Consider the following 16,655-nt stretch of genomic DNA (forward strand, 5'->3'; position numbering starts at 1 on the left):
ACTGGAAGCGTGGACAAGAGGGTAGAAGGGAAATGAGCTTCGAATTACATGATGTGAAGGGGACAGTGGGTGAGAAATATGAAAAGTGTGGGTCCCGCCATTCTTTTTCCCTTCTATTCATTTCATTTTTTATTCGAAATCCATCTCTCCCAGTCTCTTTCACCATTCTATTTTTTATTTGTTTTTTTATTCTGCATAAGTCTTGTTATTATTATTGAATGAATATATTTTTTTAAAGAAGTATTTTAATCCCCCTCAATAATTATTTAACATTGGATTAAAATTAAATTACAAGTTAGAATTTAAAATCTTTACATATTTTGCTTAAATATGATTCTCATTATATTCAAATAATATCTCAAGTAAAAAAATTAAATATACACATACGCGTGTGTATTTTCATTTACTAAAATTCTTGGTTTGAAAATGGGGTCCTAAGTCAAACCCAATAATAATCTATTGAATTTAATTACTCTTAAACGTTACTAATTCCAATTTGTTCTTAAAATTAAAATTGAAATGTTACATTATTAGTAAAGTTTAACACCAATTATTTATAACTACTTTATTAATAATTTATAATTATGACTTTAAATTTTTATAATTGTAACTTTATATATTCAATAACTAAATTGATGATGCATTAAAAATAAGAACATCATTATCTTTACACTCTCATTTCAAACTACACCGAGATTCTAAGGGACCTATCTGTAGGTTATAAATTTTACTAGACTTATTTGTAAATAAATCTATTTTGCTAGACCTATGTGCAATTTTTTCTAACATTTATAATAAGTAAGATTGTTAAATATTATCGATATGTGTGTGTGTTTGTATACTCTATCCATTTAAAAATATAAGTTATTTTTAAAAGAGTTAAATTTTAAAAAATATAAGGTATTTTTAATCTTTTAAAGTGTCATTATTTTTTTAAGTGCCCCTATTGAATAAATCATTTAATATATATCTTAAAATGTAAAACCCTATTAAATATAGATAAATATGAAAAATAGAATTAGTTTAAATATAAATAAATTTTTTATTTAAGAAATGAGATGTGATTAAAAATAATTTATATTTTTAAACAAAAGAATACTCCCTCTATTAAAAAATGTAAGACATTTTTTGAGGAGTTGGATATTAAAAAAATATAAAATATTTTTAATTTTTAATATGTAATTATTATCTTTTTTAAGTGTTCTTATTGATAATAATTTTATCTTTATTATTGAGTGTTTAATAAAAATAAATATAAAAAATAAAATTAATTGAAAATTAAATAATTATTTTATTAAAAATAAATTTAATTAAAAATATTTTAAATTCTTAAACGAACGAAGTAGATGTTATGTTTTGAACGGTGGCTTCTTTCCCCCTCTAGTTGGTTAGTTGAACGAGCGGGTAGGTGCTAACTACCATCGATTGTTGGATAAACGCTGTGGTAGGCTGGCAATGATGATATGGGATTGCGACCCACAGAATGACGGGAAGAGGCTATCGAATGAAAATATGACAATTAAATTATTAAAATATGAAAATAATTATTAATGTTTGCTCTTTTTTTTTTTCAAACCTTTCGTGGTGGGGAAGTCCAGAACCTAGTTAATAAAATGGAAAACAACCTTATTATAATTCGTGGAAGTTTTGGTGATAATCAATGAATCAATTCAAGCGCTTGAAATATTAACCAAACATCTTCTAATTTTTTATAACTGAATTTATCACATAACTTAATGAATTAATAAAATTCCCATAATTTATGGTAACTTACTATTTCTGGACGAATGCTGTTACTGTTCTCCATGGGCAAAGTGCAATGCACCCAAGTTCAGCATCTTCCTTCTCCAGCCAAAGTTAAAACAAAAAAAAAAAAAAAAGTCGTGAACATGAAAGTGGCTGGAAAAGTTTCTACAAATCTAGTACACGAAAAGGCCGATACTTGATTTTCATTCTTCACGTTTTTCTCACCTTCTGGCCGGCCCACGTCCTCGTATTTTCAACTTTTTGCGGCGGAAAGCCTCATAATTTCCATACCTTTTGCTGACTTTATTAAATTTATCAATTACCACCTGTATATATATCAAATATAAATCTTATTCACTTTAATAATGCATGAATATTGGTATAATCTAGATTGGGGCAAAATTAAAAATCGCGTATGAGGGTTAAAATGAGTTTTACAAATAAAACTAAAAATATTTATGGAGGAGTGGCAAGTGGGTGCGCCCCGGCTTGCCCGATTGTCCCCACCCGTACATCCGAAAATATAAAAGAGATTTTTTTTATATTCAAAAATATAAGACATTTTTAATTAAATATTATCTTTCAATAAAATAATTACTTACTTTTAAATTAACTCTATCTTTTCATATTTATCCTTATTAAACACCCTATAATAAATAAAAAATCATTCATCAATAGAGGTACTTTTGAAAAAAAAAATAATTACACCTCGAAAGATTAAAAATGCCTTACATTTTTGAACATCTAACTTCTCAAAAAAAATTTACATTTTTTAATGGAGGGAGTACATATTAACCCCAAATCTTACACATAGTACTTTTTATAAGTTTTGGAAGAATGACACATATGTATTAAGAGGATTAATTAATTTAAATGAGGTTTCAAGTGTTAAATTATAAGAATTTGTAAGTTCATTTTTCAATTTTGCTACAACTATCAATTAAGGTAGAGCCCGTTAAGCTAGTCCTTTTAATCCTAAAAATAATTAGGGCTAGGTTGCTATTTTGAAGCAAAAAATGGTAATTGTTGGCCCTTTTAAGCCCTTTTATTTTTTTAAAAAAATTAATATAAAAAAATATAAGATTAAATATATAACTAAAAGAAATAAACAGTTTAGACTCATTCATCTTTTCTTCATTCATTCATTAAGATTTAGTTAATAATGTTAGCCAAGTCTAATTTTTATTTGTTTTAATTTTGATATTACTATTTAATATTAGACCTGAATATTTAAGTTTTTTATATTTATTGTGGTATGAGTTGATTTAAATTTTTTTTTCTAAACTTAATTTTATGTGTAAAACCTTTTTATAATTATAAATATATGTTTTTAAAATTTTAAATTGAAAAAAAACAAAAAAAATGGTCGAAGCTTTGAGGGTCGGCCTTTTAGCCCTAAGTGTAACATCTTAAGTTTCTCAATTGAAAATTTTCAGTGTTTTCAAAGGTAATTTGGTCAATTTAAATACATTATTGATTTAATGAGGTTTATGGGAAATTAATATAATTTTTGGATCCTTAAACTGCCTTAGAAGGGGGCTAGGTCAATTTTTGAGCGGGCCATGGCACGAAAGGGAGTTTAAATTTTGGTGTAGCTTTTTGTGCCATGTGCCATGGTGAGCGTATCAATGTGCCGCGGCGCACATGTAGAATTAACACTTATCAATTCGCAAAAACAGACCGAAAATAAAAGAGAGAAAGATGGATAACAAGAGAGCAATGGAGGAGAGCCTGTAGTCTACTAGGGCATGATCCCTAAGCTACTTTGAGGGCATTTGGAGCTTGAATCACCATTGGATAAATTGTACATTCCCTCTTCTCCCTCTTTTATGTGAAAATTTAAACATTTGAGGTAATGGGGGCTTTGATTCAGTTCCCTTGGGTTTAAACCGAACCCATTGATTTCTTTAAGGTTTTGGAAAGTTAAATCAAACCTTTAACCCTGAGTTTATGAATTTTGTGGTGATTGTGAATTTTTAGTAAGGGTTTGGACGAACCCTAAGTATAATTTAAGAATTTTGAGATAATGTGGGACATTGATTAGCAAAATTGGTGTGTTGAGATGTTTAATAGGATGATTAGAGTATTTGAGAATGGTTGATGTTGTTGGAAAAGGAATTTGAGTATTTTAGACACTTAGAACCTAGAGAATTTGGAGCTATCCGGAGTGATAATTGACAATTGTCACTTATTGGTGTAGATTGAGTGTTGCTCGAGCCATATTGTACATATAAAGCATGTAAAGCTAATGTTGAACCACGGTAACCCTTTTGTGTGTGACAAAGGGTTGAGATAACGAAATAATTTACACTGATTGATTATATTGCTTAACTGTTTGTGAGTAGATATGTGGATTTGAACTTGAGATCTGGTAATCTTGTATATTGCAAAATGTGATTTTTGTGCATGAAAAATCTATTTACAAATTATGAAGTATGGTAAAACTATATATGAATTAGTTGAGAAATTTGTAATGTATATGTGATATATATGTTAAGGGTGAGCATGATCATGTTAGGGGTAGGAGTTCACCCATAGGAAGGAGTAGTAGAAGTCTATATGACATATATTTCCTTAGTGTCTAGTGAGGCATATTGTTGGAGATTTTCTCCTTAATATCTGTGCAGGATACGGTGTTAGAGAGTAACGCTTCTTAGCATTAATGATGTAGTGTTAGAGTAACAACACCCCGATTCATGTGCAACAGGGGGAAACCGTTGTCCTGAAGTGGGATAGGACACCTTTGGCTGGGTGATCCTACCACTGAATGTGAGCTCAAATCATTGTGAATGTGTACTTGGTCTAAGAGCTTATGATCTGAAGGCTCGAATTGTAGGATGATCATGCTAGTGGTAAAAGATTTATACTGATGAAAAGAGTATGGCGATATGCTAAGTGTATATTTTAAAGTTTCATAGTTTTACTCTCTTATAATGTGCATGTTAATTAATGGTAGTGAATTATTCTATTACTGAGATGTTTATCTCACCCTGTGGTTATCTCACCCTGTGTTTATCTATACCACATGTCGCGGTGCGTGGTGACAGGCGTTGTGGCGCACGGTGCAAATTTTACAGAATTTAGACGTGAATTGATGTGAAAAATAAAAAGGAAAGAAAAAGGAAATGGAGGACCTCACGTTTGCTTTATTAGGGCACGACTTAAGTAAGAATTTGAGAAGGTTTGAAACTCCAAATCATCCAAAGTAAGATTTTTAAACCCTTTTTCTCCTTTCTTCTTTTTTTCTCAAGGATTTGAGTTAAAATTTAGATGAGGATGGTGATTTCGGTCTATATAGACTATGGGTTTGAACCCATTGACTCAAATAGAGTTGATAGAAGTTACTTAGAGCATTTAAACCCAATATTAATAATTTTGGTAGTTGTTAAAAGATGAGCTCTACTAACATCTGAAATTTTATTTAATATGGGTAGTTGAAAGAATGTGATGTCATTAATGGAAGTTTAATAGCCCATTAATATTAATGGAGACTAAAGAGGAATAATAAACCCAATGGATAGGCTCAAACTCATGTAGAGTGAACATTGGGCAGTTTAGAAGTATAGGATTAAGGGTTTTAAATGCTTGATTTGGTCATGTTGATGAAATTTAACTTGGTTGATTGTAGTTTTGGCTCTTGGACATCTATTTGGCTTGGAATTCAAGTTTGGAAGCTAAAACATTGAGGAATAAATCTTTAACCTCTCAAAGATTTGAGGTAACTAGGGGAACCTTACTTTGGATAGTTGCATGTTAATTGTAATGTGAATTCTGGGTTTATTATAAAAAATTATGATTTTTGAAATTAGGTTACATGCATTGAAATTTAGTATTCTAGTAATTGTGTGATGTGTATTAAACATGTAAAAGTGGTTTTTAAATGAGTTTTGAAATGGTAAATGTGGCATTTGAAAAGCATTCCCTTTTTCAATGTATTGTGAATGACTGATTGATGATGAATATGTTAAAGAGGATGTGTAATAATGGAAAAATGAGAATTTTTGCTCACTTGGGTAGTGCACGATTGTGAACCCAACGTGTTGATTGATTTTGAGTAAATGAAAATATGGAGATGAATGAGTATGTTTATGGCATGATTAATGGGCGGGAGTTCACCTAAGGATTGGGAGTAGAAAAATTCATATGATATTTAGGCTACCCTTCAGTGCACGGAGTTATAGCCTTGTCTCACAGTTTGTCGAGAGACTATTTCATAATTTCTCGAAGAACTAAAACCTAGCTATTTCTATTGGTTCAATAAGGAGAATAACCTGAGATATGAGACACCCCAGAGATTCAAGAATAGGGAAAGCCGTGGTCCGAGAGTAAGTTATATGATCTTTAATCAGGTCACACTTCATGATTGGTAAGCTTAGATAGTCTAGTTACACAGATAGAACCCTATTTAGTGTTATAGCCTACGATTTCAGTCTGAGAAAATAAGGAGGATATAAGGTTGGTTGATCATTACCTAAGTAAATATATGACGTGTCACATGAGTTAAGTTGTGGCAAGTTACATGAATAATGAGTTATAATCACATATCTAAGAATATGGCGACAATGTACCCAATATATGTGAGATAAAGAAGTTATTAAATGATAAATGACAAGCTATGATATGTGTGAGCATGTTTTACTTACTTCATTTCTTATACATGTATTTGGTTTATAATTGATATATAACTGTATAGGGTAGGTTTAACCTTGGTTACTGAGTGACTAGACTCACCCCTTTTATTTAATACTTTTCAGGCTCTAGCTCTGGTGCTAAGAGGAAGAAGGCTCAAGAGGTTAGGAATTAGAATATTCCTTTTTATATGCCTCTAGCTTAGTTTATTTTGTGTAATAGTATATATTTGCCAATTCTAAATTGCATGCCATCTTACTTGCACTATTTTATTATTGTAAATATCTAATTAGTATTTTAGACCCTGGGTATTTATGTATGTTCAGATATATATGTTATAAAGTCAAAATACTAGTGCAAGTGTAAAAATGATGAATTGAACATGTTTTGATTGATTTAGATATTATGCAATGCCAATTTGCCTCCCCCTTTGTTTTTGATAAAAAGGGGTTGATGAGTGAATTTTAGTTATACTATCGTTTAAGTGTGTGTGACGTGTTGTACTAGTAGTCCTGAGTTCAATGGACATGGTTCGGGTGTTAGAAAATACTTTTGGTACTTGTTGAGGGTTTTGGATATTCTTTTTATGTGAAAATTGTGAAAAGTAATCAAAATGTGTTTGGATGTCCAACTTCTTAGTATGACTTGTTTTGAAAGTGAAACCTATGCTATTAGATAGTTCTTGTAAAGAGTTTTTCATAGACACTTAGATCACGTCATTCGGACGTTGGACGGAGAATCGAGGCGTGTCGGAAGTTCCCCCAATTCTACTGTCAAATTGACAGCAAAATTTGTTGAATTTTCTTGCAACACGCCACGGCGCATGGCACAGAAAGCAACATGCCGTGGTGCAGCGTGCACAAGCCACAATGCACTGCTCTGTCACACATTAAAAGAATTATTTTTCACTTGTTTTCAATTTTTTTCATTCCTCTAAGATATCTCATGCTTCCATAACTATATTTTACTCTGATATGAGAAAATTTTGATTGTTTTATGCTCTTTATCTTTGAGAAAACTTAAGATCTCTTGAATTTAAACTAAAACTTGGTATTCACCTTTCTGAGTTAAGTCTTTGATTATCATGAACTATATTGGTTAGTTGTATTTAGTGGATTAAGATTTTACACAAGTTTAGTTTTAGAATTGTTGAACTTAGGTGAAGGAGAGATCAATTTGAGCTCAAGAGTTAATATAAAGTACTCCCTCCATCCCAAATTATACAGCACTTTTGAAGGAGTTTCTTCATCTCAAAATATAAGACACTTTGAATAGATTAAAGTTTCATTAAATGTACTAATTTTAATATCATCATTTCTCTTTCTATAATTAATTTGTATCCCTTTTCTTTTCAATGTATTAAATGATGGGTATTTTGAAAAATTTAGATTTTTCTTTTGAAAAGAGAAGATTATTAAGTGTATTTAATGAGGATTATTGATATGTGAGATTTTATCTAAAAGTATCTTATAATTTAAAATGAAGGGAGTAGTGAATATGGGCAAATCAAAGCAAAGCAGTGTAGAGAAATAGAGAAGAGAAAGTATAAGGTAAGTTGGAGCAGAGAAAGGAAGAAGAGAAAATGCAAGGCATGTTGAAGTAGAAAAGGGACAAAGTTGGAAAACAAAGAAGAGGTTGTGCACATTGAAGGAGGCAAGAAGGATAAAATCTGAAGGGGTACAAGAGGATTAGAAATAGAGAGAAAAAGAGCAAGATGAGAGGAGAACAGAGGAAGAGGTAGAGAAATCGTTGAAATTCACAATGAAAAAAAAAAGCCTCAAAGAATGACATGTGAGTCAAAAGCACAAATATATTAGTCAAATATTAAAACATGTTAATGGTGAGGTAATATTGTATCATTTTAAAAAGTTCAAACATAATATTATTCTTTAAAAAAATTTAAGATATCAGCCACCTTTAGTACAAGAATTTCAAAATATTTTTACTTTTTAATTCAATAATAGATTGATGAAGGCGAGCAGGAGAGACACCCTCGCCTCAAGTATCTCGAGAATTTGAGATGCCGTTGAAAAGTGAGCAATGAGACTTGCATGTGCATTGTTGGGCTTTTAGGTAAAAAAACTAAAATAGTGAAAAGTTTTCAGCGGCTTCTGTGATCCACTGATCCTGTCCTCCACTAGAGAATAAACTGACAAACGAGTACGAACTACGAACGAGATCCTCCACGTCCATCTAATTCCTCGAAGTACGTTATTATTTTTTTTTTTGGCCCGATTCCACCAATTGCGTTATAAATATAACTAGATCTAGTCCAATGCGACACACAAAATTTTTAATTTTTTTTTGAATTTTAATTAAATGATAAATTTGTTTTCTTTCTATTTTTACAAGAGATTTAGTTGAGTTGTTTTGATCTTGTTTATAACAAATAAATATTACTTGTTTAATGCATTTATTATTTTTTTATACTCTCCTTAATAAATGAGTGAGGTTCACATGTCAATTGCCAAATCACTGATCAATTTTATTAACAGCATGATTAGATAAATAGGGCATTTTCAAAAATAAAATTGAATAAATTGTGTTAGAATTAAAAGATATTTTTTATAAAATTAAGAGATCAATTGAAATCTCACAAAATTAAAGAATTAAATGTACACTTTATTCTTATCATATTTATAACTTCTAGAGTATCATTTTTTAAAATAAGAGAATTTCAATATTAAAAAGGGTAAGACTTGTGTACTTAACCTTATATACTTAATATACTTATATCAAATCAAATCATAACATGTGAATTTTAATGTATTAATTCAATTAATAATAAAAATTTATTATAAAAAATAATTTATAAAATATTTATATGTTTTAAATTAATTGAATACAAGTACCTTAAGTATGTAAGCCTAAGCTAAGTATGTAAAATTTTCCCTGTTGAAAATACATGTTTTGATATTAATATGAGCACTTCTAATAATCTAATAAGTAAATAACAACTTTTTATTTTTATTATTTAACAATTCCTTATTATCCCTACACATATTTTATTGCACATGCAAAAATTAAAAGCTAATTACAAATTACATAAATTTAAAATATTCTAATATGATATTGTAAAAATATTTTTAAAAATGTCTGCAGTCATAATAGTTAGGTAACCTTGAGTTGTCTTATGTAAAATAAAAAAATAATACAGTTTTTAAAAATGGACGGCCATGATTACCATTTATACAACTGTTTCACGAACGGTGAACAGCTTTTCTGTCATACCATGTATCATCTAGGATTTTTTTTTTTGGCCAAAGATATAGGATTTCGTACATATGAAAATAAACAATGTCATATCATTCAATTAATGCAAATTGATGCGGGTAATAGAAATTTTGACACATTATAAAAAAATCATATAATTTGAAGGGTTTTACATATTTAAAGATATTTTACGAATAATTTTCTGGCCAAAATGTTTTATAAATAATTCGAAGATTAATTTTTATGATTCTAATTTATGATTAATTCTTAATTAATAATAGCGCATATTTAATTTAAAGTATAATAAAAAAAGTTAACAAAATGATTTAGAATGGTGGTGTAATCAGCAATGTAATCGCATTGCGGGGTTGAGAAATAAATTTGATTTAATTAAATGACATGTTTGGAGGGGCAATTTGGTTGTTTTAAACTATTAAAGATGTTTAAATTACTTCATGTATTCATATTGATACTGATATTTGTCAATATATATATATATATATATTTATAAAGTATCAAATATTATTTTTTAATTTAAGAATTCTTTTACTTTTGGTACATATTAAATACTTATTGATTGCAAGTCTACATTTCAAAGCCTTTCTCTTCATCATGTTGTGAAAGTGTTTGTGTTAAAATATGAAACATCGTTTAAATAGGTCATAGGACTAGTTGGGCTGACTAACTGAAGAATCATGCCCAATACAAACAAAAGAGTTGGCCCCGAAGCTCAATAAAGGCCACAATAAAATAAACATGTTAAAATCTTGTCAGTTACAAACATTAGACCGTTGGTATAAGAAGATACAATCTCGAGTAATTTTGGAAGCCGCGAACATCGTGCCCAAGTATCTTGATAAGACGGGTTAATTATCAAAAATGAAAAACACGAAATAAAGACCGTGCCATAAGTTTCGTGAGATCCCTGATTCCTCAGCAAAACATGTTAGGTCTTAAGAGAGGTTACTACCACTCTGACACTATAAATAGAAGATGAAGACACAGAAGAAAGTCAATCAACACTCAATCAAAGACTCACATTTTTAATCCTTTTGCCTTAGTTTTATCAGTTAATTTTACTTTCAATTTAGACTTGTAACTTCTCACATTTCAATAAAAATCAAATACTTGTTCTACTAAAGTCTTGTGTATCTTTTACATCTAAGTGAATTATGGTAAGGGAGCTCAGGACCCTTTTGTTATCAACTGAGACCCAGTGTCTTTGACATGCCTGGTATCTGTTGTTCACCACAAACAATTTTTGGCATACCCGGTGGGACTTGTGTAACAAAGATGGCAAGGATGAGAAAAGACAAAAGGACTGATGAAATAAGTACTGGTTCTCACGAACCAAAAGAGACCTCTGCATACGCTGGGTTAGAACACTTAGTGCCTGATGCTGAAGCAGTTGAGCGTCGTAAGCACATAGTGCTGATGTTGACAAGTAGCAGCAGCATAAGCCTTAGCTCAAAGCTAGGAAGTGGACAAGCTAACCCACTGATTATATCTAACGATCCTGTGGCAAAAGTGCTGCGGATAATTCAAGACTGGATGGATAAGCAGTTGGAAGAGAACTAAAGGTTCCTTGCACTATCCTTGGAAACATCAAAACATATGGAGAAAGAATGATAGCAGATCATGATACATGCTCTACATGATGGCCTGAAGAATATAGCCGCATTATTGAAAAGCACTCTTTTAAAAGCAGGCTCAAATTTAAGGCCACATGGAAGGTAACAAGCAGGAATTAATGTAGATGCTGACTCTTTGGGCCGCCTACTTGTAAGGGACATCCCTAACCTTTAAATTTTTGCTAACACTAACCCTCTGACTAATCCATTATACTATTTACAGGAGCCTAGCATAAGTGGCCTGAGGGGTATAGCAATTTTCCCAAAACGTCATAATGAGCCTCTTAATTGACTAGTGAACATGGAGGCCTTAATGGATGCTATTTAGGATATACACAAACCGAGGCTGAGGCCAATTGACAACCTCACCTTCTTAAAGCCATACCTGAAGTACATACATAGGGACAATCCATACCCTTAGGGATACAAGATCCCTAACTTCATACTATTCTTAGGAGACAAAATGCAATCTACCCTGGAGCACATTGGGAGGTTCACAATCCAATATAGAGAGATTACCAATTACGAGAATTTCACCAACTTAAAATTGAGATTGTTCCTCAATACTTTTATGAGTCCGGCGTTCACATGATACACTTCACTACCCCACAATTCAATCATTAGCAAGATGGAAATGGAGCAAAAGTTCCATGTCCAATTCTACAAGGCAAAGCCAAAGGTCAGCATAGCAGAACTCTACAAGCTTACCCAATGGGCTGGAGAGACAACAGACCAATACCTAGTAAGGTTTAAATGACTGAAGAGTAGGTGCCATGTGCCACTTTCAAAAACCAAATTCATTAAGATGGTACAAGCAGAATTAGATATAAAGCTCTAAAAGAAATTCTAAAGGATAGAATTTTGAGATTTCTACGAGCTCGCAGCCAAAGTATAAGAATACGAGGAATTGCTCAAAGAAGAAGATCATCACTGACGAACTATAGTAGTAACTTATTTGGGTGACTTTGACACGACAGTGGTAGAACTAAAAAATGTAGACAACTACACATGCCCGGCCCTGATAAGGAAGGCCAGAGAGATTCCTAAAAGGTTGAACGCAATTCAGTACACCTTTGACACCACTAAAATAGAAGAAATCTTTAATTTCCTCCTCAAAGAAAACTTCATCTCCTTTCCTGTTGAACATAAAATCCCTTCGAAAGAAGAGCAGAGAGGGAAGGAATGCTGCAAGAACTATCACTCGTGGAGTCACAACACCAAAGCATCTTGGGGTTTCAAAAACATCATTCAGGATTAGATCAATAAGGAAGTTCTTAAGTTTCCTAAGGAAGAATCCATAGTTGTTGATGAGGACCCATTCCTATATTTGCCACAATCAATATGGTGAAGATAAACTCTAACAAACAATGAACTAGGAGAAATAATGGTAAACAAAGATATGGGAGGCCCTAGAATGTTTGGAATAGGGAAGAAGTAACTCAAGAAAGCTTAAGGGAAGTATGGGATTGCCTAGGGAAACCTACAGGCTAATCTAGCAGGAATAGGTCTTCTAGATGGGACCTTGGCCCTAAAGGGCAAAACTTAAAGAGCTCGAACAACCCTAAGGTGGTTTGGAACTGCCTAGGAGAAGCCCCAGACATTGACAACTAGCAGAATGTAAAGAAGAATAGAAAATGACCCTCAAGATAGGATATTGGCTCAGGGGGATTGATAATAATAGAGCCATATAGATCTAAGGCGGTCTGGGATTGTTTGGGGGAGCCGTCTAGTAAATTCAACTTTTTTGTTAAGTACTTAGTACCACCAGGAGCAAGTAAACCATTCACTAGGACGCCGACGAGCTAGAATGTAACCATTAACGCCATCAGAAAGTATAATAGAGCTTCCTTCAAAACCAAAAGTTGTTAAGGCCTCGGACAAGTTCGTTACACCACCTAACAATGTGCCGCCTCTAAAATGGACAATCGTGAGGCATAAGAAGTTCCTAGCTACCTTAACTAGGACTCAAAAATGATGTCTTCAGTAAACATAGTCTGCACAGAGATACCTCGAGCAGCAGAAAATTGAGGTACAGGAAGGTCTTGACATGCAGGAAACTAACAAGTTTAAAAGGAAGTCTACCGAGAATCAAGACGAGGGGAGTGAGAATGAAAATTGTCTTGATAGGACCATTCATGTTGGGGAGATACCTCTTAATCTTTGCTATGTAGTTCCATGAACGCTCCCTTCTCAGTTTTGGTCTATCATCAGTAGGACCCAGGACTAGCATAAATAGAGCTCCTCAGGGCCAACGTACATGTGCCCATATCAATATTGCCCAATAGAACCAAGGGAGGAGGAGGAGTATGAACCAATAAGGACATGGGTGTAGAAAGAGAAAGCTACAGAACTCATCAGTTAGGACACCTTACAAGTTGTAGAAGGGAAGTCAAAGTGGGCTATCCTGGAAAAATCAAGCATTAAGATGACCTAGCACTTGAAACCTTTATACATTAAGGAATATTTCGATGGGAAGCCAATGACTAGGGTCCTAATGGATAATAGCTCGATGATAAACATACTACCAGCTCATATGATGATCAAGATAGGGCAGGAAGAGCGAGACCTGATGCTACCCGAGGTATTTGTTGTAGGATTCATTGGGACCGCCTCTAAGGTCTTCAGCATATTACCATTATAGGTGACATTGGGACTAAATCCTCTTTGATGGCCTTCTTCATGATTAGTACTACAACATAGTATTAGGTCCTCTTAGGTTAATACTGGATCTATACTAACGAGTGTGTACTTTCCTCACTACATCAGATACTTCTTATGTGGAAAGAGGAAGAGGTAGAAGTGGTCTAGGTTGAAGATAAGCCATTCACAACAGTCACTAACTTTGTGGATACGAGGTATTATGACATTAGTGTAGGCCCATTTACATTTTGAAGGGCACAAGAGGATTAAACAGAATCCTTTATGAACAACAACAAACATTATAGTGCCTCTAACATCGCAGAGGTGCAAGCCCATTATAAAACTGGTAAATGATTGAGTCAAATAAAAGAAAAGCCATAGCAGTTACGATTATTCAGAAGCTATGGTTGTATAATATATAAGAAAGACTGAAAAATTACAGACCCAAAACCTTTGGGGCCGAAGTCGTATGTGAAGATAAAACCCAAAAGTAATGCAACCGCACGAGTTAGACCTTACACCTCTAAAGTTTGAAGACATAGCCCCGAAGGTTCAGTATTTGCTAGAAAAAGCAAACCTCGGATCCCTAGAGGAGTTAAGGATCACTTTCATTAGCTCACTATTAAATGAAAAATAAAAGAATACCATCAACCACATACTATAGGAGTTTAAGGATTGCTTCGCATGAGACTATGATGAAATGCCAGGGCTGACGAGATAGCTAGTTGAACACAAGCTTCCTATAAAGTTGAATTACAGACCGCACCAACAGCCTGCTAAGAGAATATCAATTGAGGTGGAGCTGTGAGTAAAGGAGGAGATCAAATGCCTCTTATGGGCTGAATTTATATGGCCTTGCAGGTATTCCCAGTGGCTCTCAAACATAGTCCCAGTAATCAAGAAAAATGGAAAGCTATGAGTTTGCGTAGATTTTTGAAACATAAACACAGCCACGCCTAAAGACGTGTATGCAATGCCTATTGCAAACAGGATGATAAATGCTGGGGTCGAAAATGCTTTATTATCATTTATGAATTGTTTCTCTAAATATAATCAAATATTTATTGCGAAAGAAGACATCTACAAAACTACTTTTAGATGCTTAGGCTCTATTGGGACATTTGAATGGGTAGTCATACTATTCAGTCTAAAAAACACTGAGGCCACTTATCAGTGGGCTATGAATTCCATCTTCCACGATATGATAGGAAAACATCTGAAAGTATATATAGATAATATAATGATTAAATCTAAGAAGGCACATTATCATATTGAGTATTTAAGGATGAGTTTCCTCTGAATGAGGGAAGTAGGCCTTAAATTAAATCCATTGAAGTATTCTTTCAGTGTAACTATAAGTAATTTCCTTGGATTATGGAGGATTAAAGTAGATTGGAACAAAGCACGGGCTATCCTAGAAGCAAAGGTGCCAAGCAATAAGAAAAAGTTTTAAAGGTTCTTGGGTCAGGTCAAGTATCTCAAACGTTTCATTTCAAATCTAGCAAGAAAGATGAAAGAGTTTTTTGAGCTCCTAAAACTTAAAAACGTTGAAGAATTCACCCACACCAGACATCATCAGATGACCTTTGACAAGATTAAAGAACACTTAACAAGACCTCCGGTCTTAGCAGCCTCGAGGGAGAACACCCTATTTTTATTATTTTTAGTGTCTATTGCCACATCCATAGGTTGTATGTTAGCCCAAAATATTAATGGGAAACATGAGCAAGTGCTCTATTATTTAAGTAGATGTTTAATTCCCACAGAGACTAGATACTCAACTATAGAAATAGCATGTTTAGTGCTATATTATGCTTGTATTAAATTAAGGCATTATATAATAAATGCAGTTGTATATGTGGTTTCACATTCTAATTTAATTAAATATATGCTTAATTAGCCAATCATGACAGGCCGTATAAGAAAATGGAGCTTAGCCTTGGCAGAATTCTCATTAATATTCTTGCCTCAAAAATTAGTAAAGGGCCAAGAATTAGTAAATTTCTTGGTTGATCAACCTTCAGCCAGGCTTCCCAAAGATAAACATGAACTACCAGTATTCTCAATAGATCCAAGGCTTTAGGTGCTTAGGTTCGATGGGTCTAATACTGAACAAGCATTTAGGGTTGGGATGATAATAACTTCTCCTAATAGGGTAAAAATGATATAAGCTCTTCAATTAGATTTTGAATATATTAACAATTAGGCAGAATATGAAGCACTACTCATAAGGCTCAAAATCCTTCAAGAAATAAGAGCCTATGATGTGGTCATAGAAGAGAATTATCAGTTAGTCATCAAATAATTAACTGATGAGTATAAGTGCACAAACCCGGGTCTAGTAATGTATTACACTAGGGCTTCTCAAATCTTAGAAGAATTTAAAACTATAATGTTAACTCACGTCCCCTAAGCTTAGAATTAGGAGGCTAATGAACTGGCTCAAATAGCATCAGGTTAAGGCCGTCACTTGAACTTACCAGGAAGATAATTGTTATAGAATGAAAAGAACATCCTTCAGTCTTTCAATGTGGTTTAACAGTACAATGCAGTGCGATCTCGCAAGGGTTAGCTCGAGATTATCAAGATGATTTCAAAAGTTATCTACAAGATCCCAGCCAATGATATCCTTACAGAATGAGGATACACACTCAATACTTCTAGTTAGAGATGAATTATATAGAAAAGGCCCCAACGAGTTATTACTTAGGTGTTTGACCTTCACTGAATATATGGAGGTTTTAAGATAGGTGCATGAGGGAGTATATGGGGACCATCAGTCAGGGCCAAAGATAC

The sequence above is a fragment of the Prosopis cineraria genome, unplaced genomic scaffold (assembly GCF_029017545.1).
Source record: "Prosopis cineraria cultivar Desert tree isolate PC_DT_omini unplaced genomic scaffold, ASM2901754v1 PC3, whole genome shotgun sequence".
Lineage (NCBI taxonomy): Eukaryota > Viridiplantae > Streptophyta > Magnoliopsida > Fabales > Fabaceae > Prosopis > Prosopis cineraria.